Consider the following 27,052-nt stretch of genomic DNA (forward strand, 5'->3'; position numbering starts at 1 on the left):
CACATACGCTTTTTCACGGCAACGCACATTCGATTGATCGGCAACGCACATTCGATTGATCGGTACCACACATTCGATTGATCGACATCAGACTCATTCCATTAATCGGCACCGTACATTCGATTGATCAGGAATGCACATTCGATTGATCGGAACCACACATTCGATTGATCGGTAACGCACATTCGATTGATCGGTAACGCACATTCGATTGAACGGTACCGCACATTGGATTGATCGGTTCCGCACATTCGATTGATCGGTACCGCACTTTCAATTGATCGTTACCGCATATTCGATTGATCGACATCGGACGAATTCGATTGATCGGCACCGCACATTCGATTGATCGGTACCGCACATTCGATTTATCGGTACGCATATTCGATATATCGGCAACGCACATTCGATTTATCGGTACCGCACATTCGATTGATCGGTACCGCACATTCGATTTATCGGCAACGCACATTCGATTTATCGGTACCGCACAATCGATTGAGCGATACCGCACATTGGATTGATCGGTAGCGCACAACCGATTGATCGGTGCCGCACATTCTATTAATCGGTACAGCACATTCGATTGATCGGTACCACATATTCTATTTAAATACACCGCACATTCGATTTATCTGTACAGCACATTCCATTGATCGGGACCGCATATTCGATTGATCGCTACCACACATTCGATTGATCGGTACCGCACATTCGATTGATCGGTACAGCACAGTCGATTAATTGGTACCTCACATTCGATTAATCGGCACCGCACATTCTATTTAACGGCACCGCACAATCGATATATCGACATTGCACATTCGATTTATCGGTACCGCACATTCGATTGATCGGTAACGCACATTCGATTGATCGGTACCACACATTCGATTGATCGGTACCGCACATTCGATTTATAGGCAACGCATATTCTATTGATCGGGAACGCACATTCCATTTATCGGTACCGCACAATCGATTGATCGATACCGCATATTCTATTTAAATGTACCGCACATTCGACTTATCGGTACCACACATTCGATTGATCGGTACCGCACATTCGATTTATAGGCAACGCATATTCTATTGATCGGGAACGCACATTCCATTTATCGGTACCGCACAATCGATTGATCGATACCGCATATTCTATTTAAATGTACCGCACATTCGATTTATCGGTACCGCACATTCGATTGATCGGTTCCGCACGTTCGATTGATCGGTACCGCACATTCGATTGATCGGCAACGCTTATTCGATTGATCGATACCCCATATTCTAAATAAATGTACCACACATTCGATTTATCGGTACCGCACATTCGATTGATCGGTTTCGCACTTTCGATTGATCGGTACCGCACATTCGATTGATCGGTACCGCACATTCGATTGATCGGCAACGCTTATTCGATTTATCGGTACCGCACATTCGATTGATTCGGCAACGCACATTCGATTGATCGGTACCGCAAATTCGATTGATCGGTACCGCACATTTGATTTATCTGCAACGCATATTCGATTAATCGGTACCGCACATTCGATTGATCGACAACTCACATTCGATTGATCGGTACCACACATTCGATTGATCGATACCGCACATTCGATTTATCGGCAACGCACTTTCGAATAATCGGTACCGCACATTCGATTCATCGGCAACTCACATTCGATTGATCGGTACCACACATTCGATTGATCGGCAACGCACGTTCGATTTATCGGTACCGCACATTCGATTAATCGATACCGCACATTCGATTGATCGGCAACTCACATTCGATTGATCGGTACCACACATTCGATTGATCGATACCGCACATTCGATTTATCGGCAACGCACATTCGATTAATCGGTACCGCACATTCGATTGATCGGCAACTCACATTCGATTGATCGGTACCACACATTCTATTGATCGGTACCGCACATTCGATTGATCGGTACCGCACATTCGATTGATCGACAAGGGACACATTCGATTGATCGGTACCTCACATTAGATTGATCGGTAACGCACATTCGATTGATCGGTTAGGCACAATCGGTTGATCGATACCGCACATTCGATTGATCGGTACCGCACATTCGATTGATCGGTACCGCATATTCTATTTAAATACACCGCACACTCGATTGATCGGTACCGCACATTCGATTGATCGGTACCGCACATTCGATTTATCGGCAACGCACATTCGATTTATCGGTACCGCATATTCGATTGATCGGCAACTCACATTCGATTGATCGGTACCACACATTCGATTGATCGATACCGCACATTCGATTTATCGGCAACGCACATTCGATTAATCGGTACCGCACATTCGATTGATCGGTACTGAACATTCGATTCATCGGTACCTATCATATCATTCATCGGTACCGAACATTCGATTCATCGGCAACGCACATGAGATCGATCAGTACCGAATATTCGATTGATCCGTAACGCACATTCGATTGATCGGTTCTCAATATTCGTGTATCGGTACCGCACGTTCGATTAATAGGTACCGCGCATTCGGTTGATCGGTACCACACATTCGATTGATCGATACCGCACATTCGATTTATCGGCAACGCATATTCGATTAATCGGTACCGCGAATTCGATTGATCGACAACTCACATTCGATTGATCGGTACCACACATTCGATTGATCGATACCGCACATTCGATTTATCGGCAACGCACTTTCGAATAATCGGTACCGCACATTCGATTCATCGGCAACTCACATTCGATTGATCGGTACCACACATTCGATTGATCGGCAACGCACGTTCGATTTATCGGTACCGCACATTCGATTAATCGATACCGCACATTCGATTGATCGGCAACTCACATTCGATTGATCGGTACCACACATTCGATTGATCGATACCGCACATTCGATTTATCGGCAACGCACATTCGATTAATCGGTACCGCACATTCGATTGATCGGCAACTCACATTCGATTGATCGGTACCACACATTCTATTGATCGGTACCGCACATTCGATTGATCGGTACCGCACATTCGATTGATCGACAAGGGACACATTCGATTGATCGGTACCTCACATTAGATTGATCGGTAACGCACATTCGATTGATCGGTTAGGCACAATCGGTTGATCGATACCGCACATTCGATTGATCGGTACCGCACATTCGATTGATCGGTACCGCATATTCTATTTAAATACACCGCACACTCGATTGATCGGTACCGCACATTCGATTGATCGGTACCGCACATTCGATTTATCGGCAACGCACATTCGATTTATCGGTACCGCATATTCGATTGATCGGCAACTCACATTCGATTGATCGGTACCACACATTCGATTGATCGATACCGCACATTCGATTTATCGGCAACGCACATTCGATTAATCGGTACCGCACATTCGATTGATCGGTACTGAACATTCGATTCATCGGTACCTATCATATCATTCATCGGTACCGAACATTCGATTCATCGGTTCCGCACATGAGATCGATCAGTACCGAATATTCGATTGATCCGTAACGCACATTCGATTGATCGGTTCTCAATATTCGTGTATCGGTACCGCACGTTCGATTAATAGGTACCGCGCATTCGATTGATCGGGACCACACACTCGATTGATGGGTACCGCAAATTCGATTGATCGGTTCCGCACATTCGAATGATCGGTACTGAACGTTCGATTGTTCGGTACTGCATATTCGATTGATCGCTACTGAACATATGATCAAACGGTACCAAACATTCGATTGATAGGTTCTGCACATTCGATTGATCGGTACCACATATCGATTTACCGGTACCGCACTTTCGATTGATCGCTACCGCACATTCAATTGATCGGTCCCGCACATTCGAATGTTCAGTAGCGCTCATTCGATTGATCGGTTGCGAACATTCGATTGATCAGAGGCGAACATTCGATTGGTCGGTTTCGAACATTCGATAAATTGGTAACCCACATTCGATTGATCGATACCGAAAATTCGATTGGTCGGTTCCGAACATTTGATTGATCGGTACTGCATATTTGATTGATCGGTATCGAACTTTTGATTGATTAGTACCGCTCATTCGATTGATCGGTACCGCACATTCGATTGATCGGCACATTCGATTGATCGGTAACGAACATTCGATTGATCGGTACCGAACATTCGATTGATCAACACGATTGATACAACATTAACAGATTGTACATTTTACATTCTCAAGGTAACAATACATTTAGCTACATTCAACAAAAGCTTTATCAAAATAACATCATCATTAATAGGTCAATTTTACATTTACAGATTACAAAATTCAAATTCTCAAGGTAACAATACAAATAACAACTTTCAAAATAAGCTTTAGCAAAATAACATCACCATTTAATTACATTTTCAATACAGACTTCAACATATGAACGGTTAATCACCGAAATTTCATCATAAAAGATGACATCTCCGGTACTGAAAGTTTTCATGTCATGGGAATTGGAGGCGCTATTCAAGAATAGAAAGATAAAATGTCAATACAACATAAACAGATTGTACATTTTACATTCTCAAGGTGAACATACATTTAGCTACATTCAACATAAGCTTTATTAAAATAACTACCATTAATATCATTTGCAATGCAAACTTCAATAAATGAGCAATTAATCACCGAAATTTCATCATAAAAGATTATATGACATCTCGGGTACTGAAAGTTTTCAGGTCATGGTAATTAAGGGCGCTATTCAAGAATAGAAAGACAATGGGACAATTTTACATTAACAGTTTAAAAAATTTAAATTCTCAAGGAAACAATACATTTAATTAGTTTCAAAATAAAATTTACCAAAATAACATCACTATTGAATTACATTTTCAATGCAGACTTCAATAAATGAACGGTTTGTCACCGAAATTTCATCATAAAAGATGACATCTCGGGTACTGAAAATTTTCAGGTAAAAGTTTTTGAGGGAACTATTCAAGAATAGAAAGATAATAGGTCAATTTAGCATTTAGGGATTAAAATATTTAATTTCTCAAGGTAACAATACATTTAACTACTTTCAACATTAGCTCTATCAAAATAACATCATCATTAATGACATTTCCAATGTAAACTCCAATGAAAACCAATGCAAACTAAATGAACGGTTAGTCACCGAAATTTCATCATAAAAGATGACATATCGGGTAATGAAAGTTTTCAGGTCATGGTTATTTAGGGCGCTATTCAAGAATAGAAAGGCAATAGGTCAATTTTACAATTAGAGTTTAAAAGTTTTAAATTCTCAAGGTAACAATACATTTAACTAGTTTCAAAATAAGCTTTATCAAAATAACATCACCATTTAATTACATTTTCAATGCAGACTTCAATGAATGAACGGTTTGTCACCGAAATTTCATCATAAAAGATGACATCTCGGGTACTGAAAATGTTCAGGTAATAGTTTTGGAGAGAGCTATTCAAGAATAGAAAGATAATAGGTCAATACTACATTTACAGATTGTACATTTTACATTCTCAAGGAAGAAATACATTTAGCTATTTTCAACATTAGGTGTATCAAAATAACATCACCATTAATAACATTTTGAATGCAAACTTTAATAAATGAACGGTTAGTCACCGAAATTTCATCATAAAAGATGACATCTCGGGTAATGAAAGTTTTCCGGTCATGGTGTTTGGGGGCGCTATTCAAGAATAGAAAGATAATAGGTCAATACAACATTAACAGATTGTACATTTTACATTCTCAAGTTTAGTTACATTCAACATAAGCTTTATCAAAATCACATTACCATTAATAACATTTGCAATGCAGACTTCAAAAAATGAACGATTAATCACCGAAATTATATCATAAAAGATTATATGACATCTCGGGTACTGAAAGTTTTCAGGTCATGGTAATTGAGTACGCTATTCAAGAATAGAAAGACAATCAGTCAATTTTACATTAACAGTTTAAATTTTTTAAATTCTCAAGGAAACAATACATTTAACTTGTTTCAAAATAAGCTTTATCAAAATAACATCACCATTTAACTTCATTTTCAATGCAGACTTCAATAAATGAACGGTTAATAAAAGATTATATGACATCTCGGTTACTGAAAGTTTTCATGTCATGGTAATAGAAGGAGCTATTCGAAAATAGAAAGACAATAGGTCAATTTTACATTAACAGTTTAAAAAATTTAAATTCTCAAGGAAACAATACATTTAACTAGTTTCAAAATAAGCTTTATCAAAATAACATCACCATTTAACTTCATTTTCAATGCAGACTTCAATAAATGAACGGTTAATCACCCAAATTTCATCATAAATGATGACATCTCGGGTACTGAAAATTTTCAGGTAATTGTTTTTGAGGGAGCTATTCAAGAATAGAAAGATGATACGTCAATTTTACATTAAGCGATTAAAAAATTTAATTTCTCAAGGTAACAATACATTAAAATACTTTCAACATTAGCTCTATCAAAATTCCATCACCATTAATAACATTTCGAATGCAAACTTTAATAAATGAACGGTTAGTCACCCAAATTTCATCATAAAAGATGACATCTCGGGTAATGAAAGTTTTCAGGTCATGGTGTTTGGGAGCGCTATTCAAGAATAGAAAGGCAATAGGTCAATTTTACAATTACAGTTTAAAAGTTTTAAATTCTCAAGGTAACAATACATTTAACTAGTTTCAAAATAGGCTTTATCAAAATAACATCACCATTTAATTACATTTTTAATGCAGACTTCAATAAGTGAACGGTTAATCACCGAAATTTCATCATAAAAGATGACATCTCGGGTACTGAAAGTGTTCATGTCATGGTGTTTGGGGGCGCTATTCAAGTATAGAAAGATAATAGGTCAATAGAACATTAACAGATTGTACATTTTACTTTTTTAAGGTAACAACACATTTAGCTTCATTCAATATAAGCTTTATCAAAATAACATCACCGTTAATAACATTTGCAATGCAGACTTAAATAAATGAACGATTATTCACCGAAATTTCATCATAAAGGATGACATCTGGGGTACTGAAAGTTTTCATGTCATGGTGTTTGGGGGCGCTATTCAAGTATAGAAAGATAATAGGTCAATAGAACATTAACAGATTGTACATTTTACTTTTTTAAGGTAACAACACATTTAGCTTCATTCAATATAAGCTTTATCAAAATAACATCACCGTTAATAATATTTGCAATGCAGACTTCAATAAATGAACGATTATTCACCGAAATTTCATCATAAAGGATGACATCTCGGGTACTGAAAGTTTTCAGGTTATGGTGATTGAGGGCGCTATTCAAGAATAGAAGTACAATAGGTCAATTTTACATTTACAGTTTAAAAATATTAAATTCTCAAGGAAACAATACATTTAGCTGCATTCAACATAAGATTTATCAAAATAACATCACCATTTATCTTCTTTTTCAATGCAGACTTCAATAAGTGAACGGTTAATCACCCAAATTTCATCATTAAAAATGACATCTCGGGTACTAAAAGTTTTCAGGTGATGGTCATTGGGTTCGCTATTCAAGTATAGAAAGATAATAGGTCAATAGAACATTAACAGATTGTACATTTTACTTTTTTAAGGTAACAAAACATTTAGCTACATACAACATAAGCTTTATCAAAATAACATCACCATTAATAACATTTCGAATGCAAACTTTAATAAATGAACGGTTAATCACAGAAATTTCATCATAAAAGATGACATCTCGGGTACTGAAAGTTTTCATGTCATGGTAATTGAGGGCGCTATTCAAGAATAGAAAGATAATAGGTCAATACAACATAAACAGATTGTACATTTTACATTCTCAAGGTAACAATACATTTAGCTACATTCAACATAAGCTTTATCAAAATAACATCACCATTAATAACATTTGCAATGCAGACTTCAATAAATGAACGATTAATCACCGAAATTTCATCATAAAGGATGAAATATCGGGTACTGACAGTTTTCAGGTTATGGTGATTGAGGGCGCTATTCAAGAGAAGAAGCACAATAGGTCAATTTTACATTTACAGTTTAAAAATATTAAATTCTCAAGGAAACAATACATTTAGCTGCATTCAACATAAGCTCTATCAAAATAACATCACCATTAATAACATTTGCAATGCAGACTTCAATAAATGAACGATTAATCACCGAAATTTCATCATAAAGGATGAAATATCGGGTACTGACAGTTTTCAGGTTATGGTGATTGAGGGCGTTATTCAAGAAAAGAAGCACAATAGGTCAATTTTACATTTACAGTTTAAAAATATTAAATTCTCAAGGAAACAATACATTTAGCTGCATTCAACATAAGCTCTATCAAAATAACATCACCATTAGTAACAAATCCAGTGCAAACTTTAATAAATGAACGGTGAGTCACCGAAATTTCATTATAAAAGATAACATCTCGGGTAATGAAAGTTTTCCGGTCATGGTAATTGAGGGCGCTTTTCAAGAATAGAAAGATAATAGGTCAATACTACATTAACAGATTGTACATTTTACATTCTCAAGGTAAACATACATTTAGCTACATTCAACATAAGCTTTATCAAAATAACATTACCATTAATAACATTTGCAATGCAGACTTCAATAAATGAACGATTAATCACCGAAATAATATCATAATAGATAATATGACATCTCGGGTACTGAAAGTTTTTATGTAATGGTAATTAAGGGCGCTATTCAAGAATAGAAAGACAATGGGACAATTTTACATTAACAGTTTAAAAAATTTAAATTCTCAAGGAAACAATACATTTAATTAGTTTCAAAATAAAATTTACCAAAATAACATCACTATTGAATTACATTTTCAATGCAGACTTCAATAAATGAACGGTTTGTCACCGAAATTTCATCATAAAAGATGACATCTCGGGTACTGAAAATTTTCAGGTAATAGTTTTTGAGGGAGCTATTCAAGAATAGAAAGATAATAGGTCAATTTAGCATTTAGGGATTAAAATATTTAATTTCTCAAGGTAACAATACATTTAACTACTTTCAACATTAGCTCTATCAAAATAACATCATCATTAATGACATTTCCATTGCAAACTCCAATGAAAACCAATGCAAACTAAATGAACGGTAAGTCACCGAAATTTCATCATAAAAGATGACATATCGGGTAATGAAAGTTTTCAGGTCATGGTTATTTAGGGCGCTATTCAAGAATAGAAAGGCAATAGGTCAATTTTACAATTACAGTTTAAAAGTTTTAAATTCTCAAGGTAACAATACATTTAACTAGTTTTAAAATAAGCTTTATCAAAATAACATCACCATTTAATTACATTTTCAATGCAGACTTCAATGAATGAACGGTAAGTCACCGAAATTTCATCATAAAAGATGACATCTCGGGTACTGAAAATGTTCAGGTAATAGTTTTGGAGAGAGCTATTCAAGAATAGAAAGATAATACGTCAATACTACATTAACAGATTGTACATTTTTCATTCTCAAGGTAACAATAAATTTACCTACATTCAACATCAGCTTTATCAAAATAACATCACCATTAATAACATTTACAATGCAGACTTCAATAAATGAAACGATTAATCACCGAAAATACATCATAAAAGATTACATGACATCTCTCGGGTATTAAAAGTGCACAGATTATGGTAATTGAGGGCGCTTTTCAAGAATAGAAAGATAATAGGTCAATACTACATTTACAGATTGTACATTTTACATTCTCAAGGAAGAAATACATTTAGCTACTTTCAACATTAGGTGTATCAAAATAACATCACCATTAATAACATTTTGAATGCAAACTTTAATAAATGAACGGTTAGTCACCGAAATTTCATCATAAAAGATGACATCTCGGGTAATGAAAGTTTTCCGGTCATGGTGTTTGGGGGCGCTATTCAAGAATAGAAAGATAATAGGTCAATACAACATTAACAGATTGTACATTTTACATTTTCAAGTTTAGTTACATTCAACATAAGCTTTATCAAAATAACATTACCATTAATAACATTTGCAATGCAGACTTCAAAAAATGAACGATTAATCACCGAAATTATATCATAAAAGATTATATGACATCTCGGGTACTGAAAGTTTTCAGGTCATGGTAATTGAGTACGCTATTCAAGAATAGAAAGACAATCAGTCAATTTTACATTAACAGTTTAAACTTTTTAAATTCTCAAGGAAACAATACATTTAACTTGTTTCAAAATAAGCTTTATCAAAATAACATCACCATTTAACTTCATTTTCAATGCAGACTTCAATAAATGAACGGTTAATAAAAGATTATATGACATCTCGGTTACTGAAAGTTTTCATGTCATGGTAATAGAAGGAGCTATTCGAAAATAGAAAGACAATAATTCAATTTTACATTAACAGTTTAAACAATTTAATTTCTCAAAAAAACAATACATTTAACTAGTTTCAAAATAAGCTTTATCAAAATAACATCACCATTTAACTTCATTTTCAATGCAGACTTCAATAAATAAACGGTTAATCACCGAAATTTCATCATAAAAGATGACATCTCGGGTACTGAAAATTTTCAGGTAATGTTTTTAAGGGAGCTATTCAAGAATAGAAAGATGATACGTCAATTTTACATTAAGCGATTACAAAATTTAATTTCTCAAGGTAACAATACATTAAACTACTTTAAACATTAGCTCTATCAAAATTCCATCACCATTAATAACATTTCGAATGCAAACTTTAATAAATGAACGGTTAGTCACCGAAATTTCATCATAAAAGATGACATCTCGGGTAATGAAAGTTTTCAGGTCATGGTGTTTGGGGGCGCTATTCAAGAATAGAAAGGCAATAGGTCAATTTTACAATTAAAGTTTAAAAGTTTTAAATTCTCAAGGTAACAATACATTTAACTAGTTCCAAAATAAGCTTTATCAAAATAACATCACCATTTAATTACATTTCGAATGCAAACTTTAATAAATGAACGGTTAATCACCGAAACTTCATCATTAAAGATGACATCTCGGGTACTAAAAGTTTTCAGGTGATGGTCATTGGGTTCGCTATTCAAGTATAGAAAGATAATAGGTCAATAGAACATTAACAGATTGTACATTTTACTTTTTTAAGGTAACAAAACATTTAGCTACATTCAACATAAGCTTTATCAAAATAACATCACCATTAATAACATTTCGAATGCAAACTTTAATAAATGAACGGTTAATCACAGAAATTTCATCATAAAAGATGACATCTCGGGTACTGAAAGTTTTCATGTCATGGTAATTGAGGGCGCTATTCAAGAATAGAAAGATAATAGGTCAATACAACATAAACAGATTGTACATTTTACATTCTCAAGGTAACAATACATTTAGCTACATTCAACATAAGCTTTATCAAAATAACATCACCATTAATAACATTTGCAATGCAGACTTCAATAAATGAACGATTAATCACCGAAATTACATCATAAAGGATGACATCTCGGGTACTGAAAGTTTTCAGGTTATGGTGATTGAGGGCGCTATTCAAGAATAGAAGTACAATAGGTCAATTTTACATTGACAGTTTAAAAATATTAAATTCTCAAGGAAACAATACATTTAGCTGCATTCAACATAAGCTTTATCAAAATAACATCACCATTAATAACATTTACAATGCAAACTTCAATAAATGAAACGATTAATCACCGAAAATACATCATAAAAGATTACATGACATCTCTCGGGTATTAAAAGTGCACAGATTATGATAATTGAGGGCGCTTTTCAAGAATAGAAAGATAATAGGTCAATACTACATTTACAGATTGTACATTTTACATTCTCAAGGTAACAATACATTTAGCTACATTCAACATAAGCTTTATCAAAATAACATCACCATTAATAACATTTGCAATGCAGACTTCAATAAATGAACGATTAATCACCGAAATTACATCATAAAGGATGAAATATCGGGTACTGACAGTTTTCAGGTTATGGTGATTGAGGGCGCTATTCAAGAAAAGAAGCACAATAGGTCAATTTTACATTTACAGTTTAAAAATATTAAATTCTCAAGGAAACAATACATTTAGCTGCATTCAACATAAGCTTTATCAAAATAACATCACCATTAATAACATTTACAATGCAGACTTCAATAAATGAAACGATTAATCACCGAAAATACATCATAAAAGATCACATGACATCTCTCGGGTAATGAAAGTTTTCAGGTCATGGTGTTTGAGGGCGCTATTCAAGAATAGAAAGGCAATAGGTCAATTTTACAATTACAGTTTGAAAGTTTTAAAGTCTCAAGGTAACAATACATTTAGCTGCATTCAACATAAGCTTTATCAAAATAACATCACCATTAGTAACAAATCCAGTGCAAACTTTAATAAATGAACGGTTAATCACCCAAATTTCATCATTAAAGATGACATCTCGGGTAATGAAAGTTTTCCGGTCATGGTGTTTGGGGGCGCTATTCAAGAATAGAAAGATAATAGGTCAATACAACATTAACAGATTGTACATTTTACATTCTCAAGGTAAACATACATTTAGCTACATTCAACATAAGCTTTATCAAAATAACATTACCATTAATAACATTTGCAATGCCGACTTCAATAAATGAACGATTAATCACCGAAATTATATCATAAAAGATTATATGACATCTCGGGTACTGAAAGTTTTCATGTCATGGTAATAGAGGGAGCTATTCGAAAATAGAAAGACAATAGGTCAATTTTACATTGACAGTTTAAAAAATTAAAATTCTCAAGAAAACAATACATTTAACTAGTTTCAAAATCAGCTTTATCAAAATAACATCACCATTTAACTTCATTTTCAATGCAGACTTCAATAAATGAACGGTTAATCACCGAAATTTCATCATAAAAGATGACATCTCGGGTACTGAAAATTTTCAGGTAATGTTTTTGAGGGAGCTATTCAAGAATAGAAAGATGATACGTCAATTTTACATTAAGCGATTACAAAATTTAATTTCTCAAGGTAACAATACATTAAACTACTTTAAACATTAGCTCTATCAAAATTCCATCACCATTAATAACATTTCGAATGCAAACTTTAATAAATGAACGGTTAGTCACCGAAATTTCATCATAAAAGATGACATCTCGGGTAATGAAAGTTTTCAGGTCATGGTGTTTGGGGCGCTATTCAAGAATAGAAAGGCAATAGGTCAATTTTACAATTACAGTTTAAAAGTTTTAAATTCTCAAGGTAACAATACATTTAACTAGTTTCAAAATAAGCTTTATCAAAATAACATCACCATTTAATTACATTTCGAATGCAAACTTTAATAAATGAACGGTTAATCACCCAAATTTCATCCAAAAAGATGACATCTCGGGTACTGAAAGTTTTCATGTCATGATAATTGGGGGCGCTATTCAAGTATAGAAAGATAATAGGTCAATAGAACATTAACAGATTGTACATTTTACTTTTTTAAGGTAACAACACATTTAGCTTCATTCAATATAAGCTTTATCAAAATAACATCACCGTTAATAACATTTGCAATGCAGACTTCAATAAATGAACGATTAATCACCGAAATTTCATCATAAAAGATGACATCTCGGGTACTGAAAGTTTTCAGGTTATGGTGATTGAGGGCGCTATTCAAGAAAAGAAGTACAATAGGTCAATTTTACATTTACAGTTTAAAAATATTAAATTCTCAAGGAAACAATACATTTAGCTGCATTCAACATAAGCTTTATCAAAATAACATCACCATTTATCTTCTTTTTCAATGCAGACTTCAATAAGTGAACGGTTAATCACCCAAATTTCATCATTGAAGATGACATCTCGGGTACTAAATGTTTTCAGGTGATGGTCATTGGGTTCGCTATTCAAGTATAGAAAGATAATAGGTCAATAGAACTTTAACAGATTGTACATTTTACTTTTTTAAGGTAACAAAACATTTAGCTACATTCAACATAAGCTTTATCAAAATAACATCACCATTAATAACATTTCGAATGCAAACTTTAATAAATGAACGGTTAGTCACCGAAATTTCATCATAAAAGATGACATCTCGGGTACTGAAAGTTTTCATGTCATGGTAATTGAGGGCGCTATTCAAGTATAGAAAGATAATAGGTCAATAGAACAATAACAGCTTGTACATTTTACTTTTTTAAGGTAACAACACATTTAGCTACATTCAATATAAGCTTTATCAGAGTAACATCACCGTTAATAACATTTGCAATGCAGACTTCAATAAATGAACGATTAATCACCGAAATTACATCATAAAGGATGACATCTCGGGTACTGAAAGTTTTCAGGTTAATGGTGATTGAGGGAGCTATTCGAAAATAGAAAGACAATAGGTCAATTTTATATTAACAGTTTAAAAAATTTAAATTCTCAAGGAAAAAATACATTTAACTAGTTTCAAAATAAGCTTTATCAAAATAAAATCACCATTTATCTTTTTTTTCAATGCAGACTTCAATAAATGAACGGTTAGTCACCGAAATTTCATCATCTCGAACACCAACTATGAGGTTGTTTCGACCACCCCCCACCCCTTGAGATATCGCATTTACAAGATTTTTTTTCATCATTTCACGCCTGGTGACCCAAAATGACCTTCAACATCCACCAAAAAAATATGCGCTACTGTTTCTTCGTAGGTTCCTCCTGGACATCAACTTAAAGGAATTTACGACCTTCCCCCCTTGAGATATCTCATTTACAAAATTATTCATCATTTCACGACTAGTGACCCCAAATGACCTACGACCACCAACAAAAGATATGCGCTACTGTTTCTTCGTAGGTTCCTCCTGGACATCAACTTAAAGGAAATTACGACCTTCCCCCCTTGAGATATCTCATTTACAAAATTATTTATCATTTCACGCCTAGTGACCCCAAATGGCCTACGACCTCCACAAAAAACATTGGGATACTGGTTCTTCGTAAGTTCCTTCCGCATACCAACTATGAGGTTTTTGCGACATACCCCCTTGAGATATCGCATTTACAAGATTTTTCATCATCTCACGCCTAATGACCCCAAATGACCTTCTACCACCACCAAAGCAATGCGCTACTGGTTCTGCGTAAGTTCTTCCCGTACACCGACTATGAGGTTTTTGCGACATTCCCCACTTGAGATATCGCATTTACAAGATTTTTCATGATTTCACGCCTGGTGACCCAAAATGACCTTCAGCATCCACCAAAAAAACAAAGCGCTACTGTTTCTTGGAAGGTTCCTCCTGGACATCAACTTAAATGAATTTGCGACCTTGCCCCCTTGAGATATCGCATTTACAAAATTATTCATCATTTCACGCCTAGTGACCCCAAATGACCTACGACCTCCACTTAAAACCATTGGGCTTCTGGTTCTTCGTAGGTTCTTCCCGTACACCGACTACGAGGTTTTTGCGACATTCCCCATTTGAGATATCGCATTTACAAGATTTTTCATCTTTTCACGTCTAGTGACCCCAAATGACCTTCGACCACCACCAAAAGGAATGCGCTACTGGTTCTGCGTACGTTCTTCCCGTACACCGACTACGAGGTTTTTGCGGCATTCCCCACTTGAGATATCGCATTTACAAGATTTTTCATCATTTCACGCCTAATGAACCCAAATGACCTTCGACCACCACCAAAAGCAATGCGCTACTGGTTCTGCGTAAGTTCTTCCCGTACACCGACTATCAGGTTTTTGCGACATTCCCCACTTGAGATATCGCATTTACAAGATTTTTCATCATTTCACGCCCAGTGACCGTAAATGACCTACGACCTCCACAAAAAACATTGGGCTACTGGTTCTGCGTAAGTTCCTCACGCACACCGACTATTAGGTTTTTGCGACATACACCCCTTGAGATATCGCATTTACAAGATTTTTCATCATTTCACGCCTGGTGACCCCAAATGACCTACGACCTCCACAAAAAACATTGGGCTACTGGTTCTGCGTCAGTTCCTCACGCACACCGACTATTAGGTTTTTGCGACATACACCCCTTGAGATATCGCATTTACAAGATTTTTCATCATTTCACGCCTGGTGACCCAAAATGACCTTCAACATCCACCAAAAAACTATGCGCTACTGTTTCTTCGTAGGTTCCTCCTGGACATCAACTTAAAGGAATTTGCGACCTTCCCCCCCCCCCCCTTGAGATATCGCATTTACAAAATTATTCATCATTTCACGCCTAGTGACCCCAAATGACCTACGACCTTCACAAAAAATATTGGGCTACTGGTTCTGCGTAAGTTCCTCACGCACACCGATAATGAGGTTTTTGCGACATACACCCCTTGAGATATCGCATTTACAAGATTTTCATCATTTCACGCCTGGTGTCCCCAAATGACCTTCGACCACCACCAAAAGCAATGCGCTACTGGTTCTGCGTAAGTTCTTCCGGTACACCGACTATGATGTTTTTGCGACATTCCCCACTTGAGATATCGCATTTACAAGATTTTTCATCATTTCACGCCTGGTGACCCAAAATGACCTTCAACATCCACCAAAAAACAAAGCGTTACTGTTTTTTTGGTAGGTTCCTCCTGGACATCAACTTAAAGGAATTTGCGACCTTCCCCCCTTGAGATATCGCATTTACAAAATTATTCATCATTTCACGCCTAGTGACCCCAAATGACCTACGACCTCCACAAAAACCATTGGGCTACTGGTTCTTCGTAAGTTCCTCACGCACACCGACTACGAGGTTTTTGCGACGTTCCCCACTTGAGATATCGCATTTACAAGATTTTTCATCATTTCACGCCTGGTGTCCCCAAATGACCTTCGACCACCACCAAAAGCAATGCGCTACTGGTTCTGCGTAAGTTCTTCCGGTACACCGACTATGATGTTTTTGCGACATTCCCCACTTGAGATATCGCATTTACAAGATTTTTCATCATTTCACGCCTGGTGACCCAAAAATGACCTTCAACATCCACCAAAAAACAAAGCGCTACTGTTTCTTGGTAGGTTCCTCCTGGACATCAACTTAAAGGAATTTGCGACCTTCCCCCCTTGAGATATCGCATTTACAAAATTATTCATCATTTCACGCCTTATGACCCCAAATGACCTTCGACCACCACCAAAAGCAATGCGCTACTGGTTCTGCGTAAGTTCTTCCCGTACACCGACTATGAGGTTTTTGCGACATTCCCCACTTGAGATATCGCATTTACAAGATTTTTCATCATTTCACGCCTGGTGACCCAAAATTACCTTCAACATCCACCAAAAAACAAAGCGCTACTGTTTCTTGGTACGTTCCTCCTGGACATCAACTTAAAGGAATTTGCGACCTTCCCCCTTGAGATATCTCATTTACAAAATTATTCATCATTTCACGCCTAGTGACCCCAAATGACCTACGACCTCCACAAAAACCATTGGGCTACTGGTTCTTCGTAAGTTCCTCACGCACACCGACTACGAGGTTTTTGCGACGTTCCCCACTTGAGATATCGCATTTACAAGATTTTTCATCATTTCACGCCTAATGACCCCAAATGACCTTCGACCACCACCAAAAGATATGCGCTACTGGTTCTGCGTAGGTTCTTCCCGTACACCGACTATCAGGTTTTTGCGACATTCCCCACTTGAGATATCGCATTTACAAGATTTTTCATGATTTCACGCCTGGTGACCCAAAATGACCTTCAACATCCACCAAAAAACAAAGCGCTACTGTTTCTTGGTAGGTTCCTCCTGGACATCAACTTAAAGGAATTTGCGACCTTCCCCCTTGAGATATCGCATTTACAAAATTATTTATCATTTCACGCCTAGTCACCCCAAATGACCTACGACCTCCACTTAAAACCATTGGGCTTCTGGTTCTTCGTAGGTTCTTCCCGTACACCGACTACGAGGTTTTTGCGACATTCCCCCTTGAGATATCGCATTTACAAGATTTTTCATCATTTCACGTCTAGTGACCCCAAATGACCTTCGACCACCACCAAAAGCAATGCGCTACTGGTTCTGCGTAAGTTCTTCCCGTACACCGACTACGAGGTTTTTGCGACATTCCCCACTTGAGATATCGCATTTACAAGATTTTTCATCATTTGACGCCTGGTGACCCCAAATGACCTACTACCTCCACAAAAAACATTGGGCTACTGGTTCTGCGTAAGTTCCTCACGCACACCGATAATGAGGTTTTTGCGACATACACCCCTTGAGATATCGCATTTACAAGATTTTCATCATTTCACGCCTGGTGACCCCAAATGACCTTCGACCATCACCAAAAGCAATGCGCTACTGGTTCTGCGTAAGTTCTTCCCGTACACCGACTACGAGGTTTTTGCGACATTCCCCACTTGAGATATCGCATTTACAAGATTTTTCATCATTTCACGCCTAATGACCCCAAATGACCTTCGACCACCACCAAAAGCAATGCGCTACTGGTTCTGCGTAAGTTCTTCCCGTACACCGACTATCAGGTTTTTGCGACATTCCCCCCTTGAGATATCGCATTTACAAGATTTTTCATCATTTCACGCCTGGTGACCCAAAATGACCTTCAACATCCACCAAAAAACAATGCGCTACTGTTTCTTGGTAGGTTCCTCCTGGATATCAACTTAAAGGAATTTGCGACCTTCCCCCTTGAGATATCGCATTTACAAAATTATTCATCATTTCACGCCTGGTGACCCAAAATGACCTTCAACATCCACCAAAAAACAAAGCGCTACTGTTTCTTGGTAGGTTCCTCCTGGACATCAACTTAAAGGAATTTACGACATTCCCCACTTGAGATATCGCATTTACAAGATTTTTTCATCATTTCACGCCTAGTGACCCCCAAATGACCTACGACCTCCACAAAAAACATTGGGCTACTGGTTCTGCGTAAGTTCCTCACGCACACCGATAATGAGGTTTTTGCGACATACACCCCTTGAGATATCGCATTTACAAGATTTTCATCATTTCACGCCTGGTGACCCCAAATGACCTACGACCTCCACAAAAAACATTGGGCTACTGGTTCTGCGTAAGTTCCTCACGGACACCGACTATTAGGTTTTTGCGACATACACCCCTTGAGATATCGCATTTACAAGATTTTTCATCATTTCACGCCTGGTGACCCAAAATGACCTTCAACATCCACCAAAAAACTATGCGCTACTGTTTCTTGGTAGGTTCCTCCTGGACATCAACTTAAAGGAATTTGCGACCTTCCCCACTTGAGATATCGCATTTACAAAATTATTCATCATTTCACGCATAGTGACCCCAAATGACCTACGACCTTCACAAAAAACATTGGGCTACTGTTTCTGCGTAAGTTCCTCACGCACACCGACTACGAGGTTTTTGCGACATACACCCCTTGAGATATCGCATTTACAAGATTTTCATCATTTCACGCCTGGTGTCCCCAAATGACCTACGACCACCACCAAAAGCAATGCGCTACTGGTTCTGCGTAAGTTCTTCCCGTACACCGACTATGATGTTTTTGCGACATTCCCCACTTGAGATATCGCATTTACAAGATTTTTCATCATTTCACGCCTAGTGACCCCAAATGACCTACGACCTCCACAAAAAACAAAGCGCTACTGTTTCTTGGTAGGTTCCTCCTGGACATCAACTTAAAGGAATTTGCGACCTTCCCCCCTTGAGATATCGCATTTACAAAATTATTCATCATTTCACGCCTAGTGACCCCAAATGACCTACGACCTCCACTTAAAACCATTGGGCTTCTGGTTCTTCGTAGGTTCTTCCCGTACACCGACTATGAGGTTTTTGCGACATTCCCCACTTGAGATATCGCATTTACAAGATTTTTCATCATTTCACGTCTAGTGACCCCAAATGACCTTCGACCACCACCAAAAGCTATGCGCTACTGGTTCTGCGTAAGTTCTTCCCGAGCACCGACTATCAGGTTTTTGCGACATTCCCCACTTGAGATATCGCATTTACAAGATTTTTCATCATTTCACGCCTAGTGACCCCAAATGACCTACGACCTCCACAAAAAACATTGGGCTACTGGTTCTGCGTAAGTTCCTCATGCACACCGATAATGAGGTTTTTGCGACATACACCCCTTGAGATATCGCATTTACAAGATTTTCATCATTTCACGCCTGGTGACCCCAAATGACCTTCGACCATCACCAAAAGCAATGCGCTACTGGTTCTGCGTAAGTTCTTCCCGTACACCGACTACGAGGTTTTTGCGACATTCCCCACTTGAGATATCGCATTTACAAGATTTTTCATCATTTCACGCCTAATGACCCCAAATGACCTTCGACCACCACCAAAAGCAATGCGCTACTGGTTCTGCGTAAGTTCTTCCCGTACACCGACTGTCAGGTTTTTGCGACATTCCCCCTTGAGATATCGCATTTACAAGATTTTTCATCATTTCACGCCTGGTGACCCAAAATGACCTTCAACATCCACCAAAAAACAATGCGCTACTGGTTCTGCGTAAGTTCTTCACGTACACCGACTACGAGGTTTTTGCGACATTCCCCACTTGAGATATCGCATTTACAAGATTTTTCATCATTTCACGCCTAATGACCCCAAATGACCTTCGACCACCACCAAAAGCAATGCGCTACTGGTTCTGCGTAAGTTCTTCCCGTACACCGACTATCAGGTTTTTGCGACATTCCCCCCTTGAGATATCGCATTTACAAGATTTTTCATCATTTCACGCCTGGTGACCCAAAATGACCTTCAACATCCACCAAAAAACTATGCGCTACTGTTTCTTCGTAGGTTCCTCCTGGACATCAACTTAAAGGAATTTGCGACCTTCCCCCCCCCTTGAGATATCGCATTTACAAAATTATTCATCATTTCACGCCTAGTGACCCCAAATGACCTTCAACATCCACCAAAAAACAAAGCGCTACTGGTTCTGCGTAAGTTCCTCACGCACACCGACTATTAGGTTTTTGCGACATACACCCCTTGAGATATCGCATTTACAAAATTATTCATCATTTCACGCCTAATGACCCCAAATGACCTTCGACCACCACCAAAAGCAATGCGCTACTGGTTCTGCGTAAGTTCTTCCCGTACACCGACTATCAGGTTTTTGCGACATTCCCCACTTGAGATATCGCATTTACAAGATTTTTCATCATTTCACGCCTAGTGACCCCAAATGACCTACGACCTCCACAAAAAACATTGGGCTACTGGTTCTGCGTAAGTTCCTTCCGCATACCAACTATGAGGTTTTTGCGACATACCCCCCTTGAGATATCGCATTTTCAAGATTTTTCATCATTTCACGCCTGGTGACCCAAAATGACCTTCAACATCCACCAAAAAACAAAGCGCTACTCTTTCTTCGTAGGTTCTTCCTGGACATCAACTTAAAGGAATTTGCGACCTTCCCCCTTGAGATATCTCATTTACAAAATTATTCATCATTTCACGCCTAGTGACCCCAAATGAACTACGACCTCCACAAAAACCATTGGGCTACTGGTTCTTCATAAGTTCATCACGCACACCGACTACGAGGTTTTTGCGACGTTCCCCACTTGAGATATCGCATTTACAAGATTTTTCATCATTTCACGCCTATTGACCCCAAATGACCTTCGACCACCACCAAAAGCAATGCGCTACTGGTTCTGCGTAAGTTCTTCCCGTACACCGACTATGAGGTTTTTGCGACATTCCCCACTTGAGATATCGCATTTACAAGATTTTTCATCATTTCACGCCTGGTGACCCAAAATGACCTTCAACATCCACCAAAAAACAAAGCGCTACTGTTTCTTGGTAGGTTCCTCCTGGACATCAACTTAAAGGAATTTGCGACCTTCCCCCCTTGAGATATCGCATTTACAAAATTATTCATCATTTCACGCCTAGTGACCCCAAATGACCTACGACCTCCACTTAAAACCATTGGGCTTCTGGTTCTTCGTAGGTTCTTCCCGTACACCGACTATGAGGTTTTTGCGACATTCCCCACTTGAGATATCGCATTTACAAGATTTTTCATCATTTCACGTCTAGTGACCCCAAATGACCTTCGACCACCACCAAAAGCTATGCGCTACTGGTTCTGCGTAAGTTCTTCCCGAGCACCGACTATCAGGTTTTTGCGACATTCCCCACTTGAGATATCGCATTTACAAGATTTTTCATCATTTCACGCCTAGTGACCCCAAATGACCTACGACCTCCACAAAAAACATTGGGCTACTGGTTCTGCGTAAGTTCCTCACGCACACCGATAATGAGGTTTTTGCGACATACACCCCTTGAGATATCGCATTTACAAGATTTTCATCATTTCACGCCTGGTGACCCCAAATGACCTTCGACCATCACCAAAAGCAATGCGCTACTGGTTCTGCGTAAGTTCTTCCCGTACACCGACTACGAGGTTTTTGCGACATTCCCCACTTGAGATATCGCATTTACAAGATTTTTCATCATTTCACGCCTAATGACCCCAAATGACCTTCGACCACCACCAAAAGCAATGCGCTACTGGTTCTGCGTAAGTTCTTCCCGTACACCGACTGTCAGGTTTTTGCGACATTCCCCCTTGAGATATCGCATTTACAAGATTTTTCATCATTTCACGCCTGGTGACCCAAAATGACCTTCAACATCCACCAAAAAACAATGCGCTACTGGTTCTGCGTAAGTTCTTCACGTACACCGACTACGAGGTTTTTGCGACCTTCCCCCTTGAGATATCTCATTTACAAAATTATTCATCATTTCACGCCTAGTGACCCCAAATGAACTACGACCTCCACAAAAACCATTGGGCTACTGGTTCTTCGTAAGTTCATCACGCACACCGACTACGAGGTTTTTGCGACGTTCCCCACTTGAGATATCGCATTTACAAGATTTTTCATCATTTCACGCCTATTGACCCCAAATGACCTTCGACCACCACCAAAAGCAATGCGCTACTGGTTCTGCGTAAGTTCTTCCCGTACACCGACTATGAGGTTTTTGCGACATTCCCCACTTGAGATATCGCATTTACAAGATTTTTCATCATTTCACGCCTGGTGACCCAAAATGACCTTCAACATCCACCAAAAAACAAAGCGCTACTGTTTCTTGGTAGGTTCCTCCTGGACATCAACTTAAAGGAATTTGCGACCTTCCCCCCTTGAGATATCGCATTTACAAAATTATTCATCATTTCACGCCTAGTGACCCCAAATGACCTACGACCTCCACTTAAAACCATTGGGCTTCTGGTTCTTCGTAGGTTCTTCCCGTACACCGACTATGAGGTTTTTGCGACATTCCCCACTTGAGATATCGCATTTACAAGATTTTTCATCATTTCACGTCTAGTGACCCCAAATGACCTTCGACCACCACCAAAAGCTATGCGCTACTGGTTCTGCGTAAGTTCTTCCCGAGCACCGACTATCAGGTTTTTGCGACATTCCCCACTTGAGATATCGCATTTACAAGATTTTTCATCATTTCACGCCTAGTGACCCCAAATGACCTACGACCTCCACAAAAAACATTGGGCTACTGGTTCTGCGTAAGTTCCTCACGCACACCGATAATGAGGTTTTTGCGACATACACCCCTTGAGATATCGCATTTACAAGATTTTCATCATTTCACGCCTGGTGACCCCAAATGACCTTCGACCATCACCAAAAGCAATGCGCTACTGGTTCTGCGTAAGTTCTTCCCGTACACCGACTACGAGGTTTTTGCGACATTCCCCACTTGAGATATCGCATTTACAAGATTTTTCATCATTTCACGCCTAATGACCCCAAATGACCTTCGACCACCACCAAAAGCAATGCGCTACTGGTTCTGCGTAAGTTCTTCCCGTACACCGACTGTCAGGTTTTTGCGACATTCCCCCTTGAGATATCGCATTTACAAGATTTTTCATCATTTCACGCCTGGTGACCCCAAATGACCTTCAACATCCACCAAAAAACAATGCGCTACTGGTTCTGCGTAAGTTCTTCACGTACACCGACTACGAGGTTTTTGCGACATTCCCCACTTGAGATATCGCATTTACAAGATTTTTCATCATTTCACGCCTAATGACCCCAAATGACCTTCGACCAACACCAAAAGCAATGCGCTACTGGTTCTGCGTAAGTTCTTCCCGTACACCGACTACGAGGTTTTTGCGACATTCCCCACTTGAGATATCGCATTTACAAGATTTTTCATCATTTCACGCCTAATGACCCAAAATGACCTTCAACATCCACCAAAAAACTATGCGCTACTGTTTCTTCGTAGGTTCCTCCTGGACATCAACTTAAAGGAATTTGCGACCTTCCCCCCCCCCCCCTTGAGATATCGCATTTACAAAATTATTCATCATTTCACGCCTAGTGACCCCAAATGACCTTCAACATCCACCAAAAAACAAAGCGCTACTGGTTCTGCGTAAGTTCCTCACGCACACCGACTATTAGGTTTTTGCGACATACACCCCTTGAGATATCGCATTTACAAAATTATTCATCATTTCACGCCTAATGACCCCAAATGACCTTCGACCACCACCAAAAGCAATGCGCTACTGGTTCTGCGTAAGTTCTTCCCGTACACCGACTATCAGGTTTTTGCGACATTCCCCACTTGAGATATCGCATTTACAAGATTTTTCATCATTTCACGCCTAGTGACCCCAAATGACCTACGACCTCCACAAAAAACATTGGGCTACTGGTTCTGCGTAAGTTCCTTCCGCATACCAACTATGAGGTTTTTGCGACATACCCCCCTTGAGATATCGCATTTTCAAGATTTTTCATCATTTCACGCCTGGTGACCCAAACTGACCTTCAACATCCACCAAAAAACAAAGCGCTACTCTTTCTTCGTAGGTTCTTCCTGGACATCAACTTAAAGGAATTTGCGACCTTCCCCCTTGAGATATCTCATTTACAAAATTATTCATCATTTCACGCCTAGTGACCCCAAATGAACTACGACCTCCACAAAAACCATTGGGCTACTGGTTCTTCGTAAGTTCATCACGCACACCGACTACGAGGTTTTTGCGACGTTCCCCACTTGAGATATCGCATTTACAAGATTTTTCATCATTTCACGCCTAATGACCCCAAATGACCTTCGACCACCACCAAAAGCAATGCGCTACTGGTTCTGCGTAAGTTCTTCCCGTACACCGACTATGAGGTTTTTGCGACATTCCCCACTTGAGATATCGCATTTACAAGATTTTTCATCATTTCACGCCTGGTGACCCAAAATGACCTTCAACATCCACCAAAAAACAAAGCGCTACTGTTTCTTGGTAGGTTCCTCCTGGACATCAACTTAAAGGAATTTGCGACCTTCCCCCTTGAGATATCGCATTTACAAAATTAATTATCATTTCACGCCTAGTCACCCCAAATGACCTACGACCTCCACTTAAAACCATTGGGCTTCTGGTTCTTCGTAGGTTCTTCCCGTACACCGACTACGAGGTTTTTGCGACATTCCCCACTTGAGATATCGCATTTACAAGATTTTTCATCATTTCACGCCTGGTGACCCCAAATGACCTACTACCTCCACAAAAAACATTGGGCTACTGGTTCTGCGTAAGTTCCTCACGCACACCGATAATGAGGTTTTTGCGACATACACCCCTTGAGATATCGCATTTACAAGATTTTCATCATTTCACGCCTGGTGACCCCAAATGACCTACGACCTCCACAAAAAACATTGGGCTACTGGTTCTGCGTAAGTTCTTCCCGTACACCGACTATGAGGTTTTTGCGACATTCCCCACTTGAGATATCGCATTAACAAGATTTTTCATCATTTCACGTCTAGTGACCCCAAATGACCTTCGACCACCACCAAAAGCAATGCGCTACTGGTTCTGCGTAAGTTCTTCCCGAGCACCGACTATCAGGTTTTTGCGACATTCCCCACTTGAGATATCGCATTTACAAGATTTTTCATCATTTCACGCCTAGTGACCCCAAATGACCTACGACCTCCACAAAAAACATTGGGCTACTGGTTCTGCGTAAGTTCCTCACGCACACCGATAATGAGGTTTTTGCGACATACACCCCTTGAGATATCGCATTTACAAGATTTTCATCATTTCACGCCTGGTGACCCCAAATGACCTACGACCTCCACAAAAAACATTGGGCTACTGGTTCTGCGTAAGTTCCTCACGCACACCGACTATTAGGTTTTTGCGACATACACCCCTTGAGATATCGCATTTACAAGATTTTTCATCATTTCACGCCTGGTGACCCAAAATGACCTTCAACATCCACCAAAAAACTATGCGCTACTGTTTCTTCGTAGGTTCCTCCTGGACATCAACTTAAAGGAATTTGCGACCTTCCCCCCCCCCCTTGAGATATCGCATTTACAAAATTATTCATCATTTCACGCCTAGTGACCCCAAATGACCTACGACCTTCACAAAAAATATTGGGCTACTGGTTCTGCGTAAGTTCCTCACGCACACCGAAAATGAGGTTTTTGCGACATACACCCCTTGAGATATCGCATTTACAAGATTTTCATCATTTCACGCCTGGTGACCCCAAATGACCTACGACCTCCACAAAAAACATTGGGCTACTGGTTCTGCGTAAGTTCCTCACGCACACCGACTATTCGGTTTTTGCGACATACACCCTTTGAGATATCGCATTTACAAAATTATTCATCATTTCACGCCTAATGACCCCAAATGACCTTCGACCACCACCAAAAGCAATGCGCTACTGGTTCTGCGTAAGTTCTTCCCGTACACCGACTATCAGGTTTTTGCGACATTCCCCCCTTGAGATATCGCATTTACAAGATTTTTCATCATTTCACGCCTAGTGACCCCAAATGACCTACGACCTCCACAAAAAACATTGGGCTACTGGT

Source organism: Apostichopus japonicus, chromosome 23, assembly GCF_037975245.1.
Source record: "Apostichopus japonicus isolate 1M-3 chromosome 23, ASM3797524v1, whole genome shotgun sequence".
Taxonomy (NCBI): domain Eukaryota; kingdom Metazoa; phylum Echinodermata; class Holothuroidea; order Aspidochirotida; family Stichopodidae; genus Apostichopus; species Apostichopus japonicus.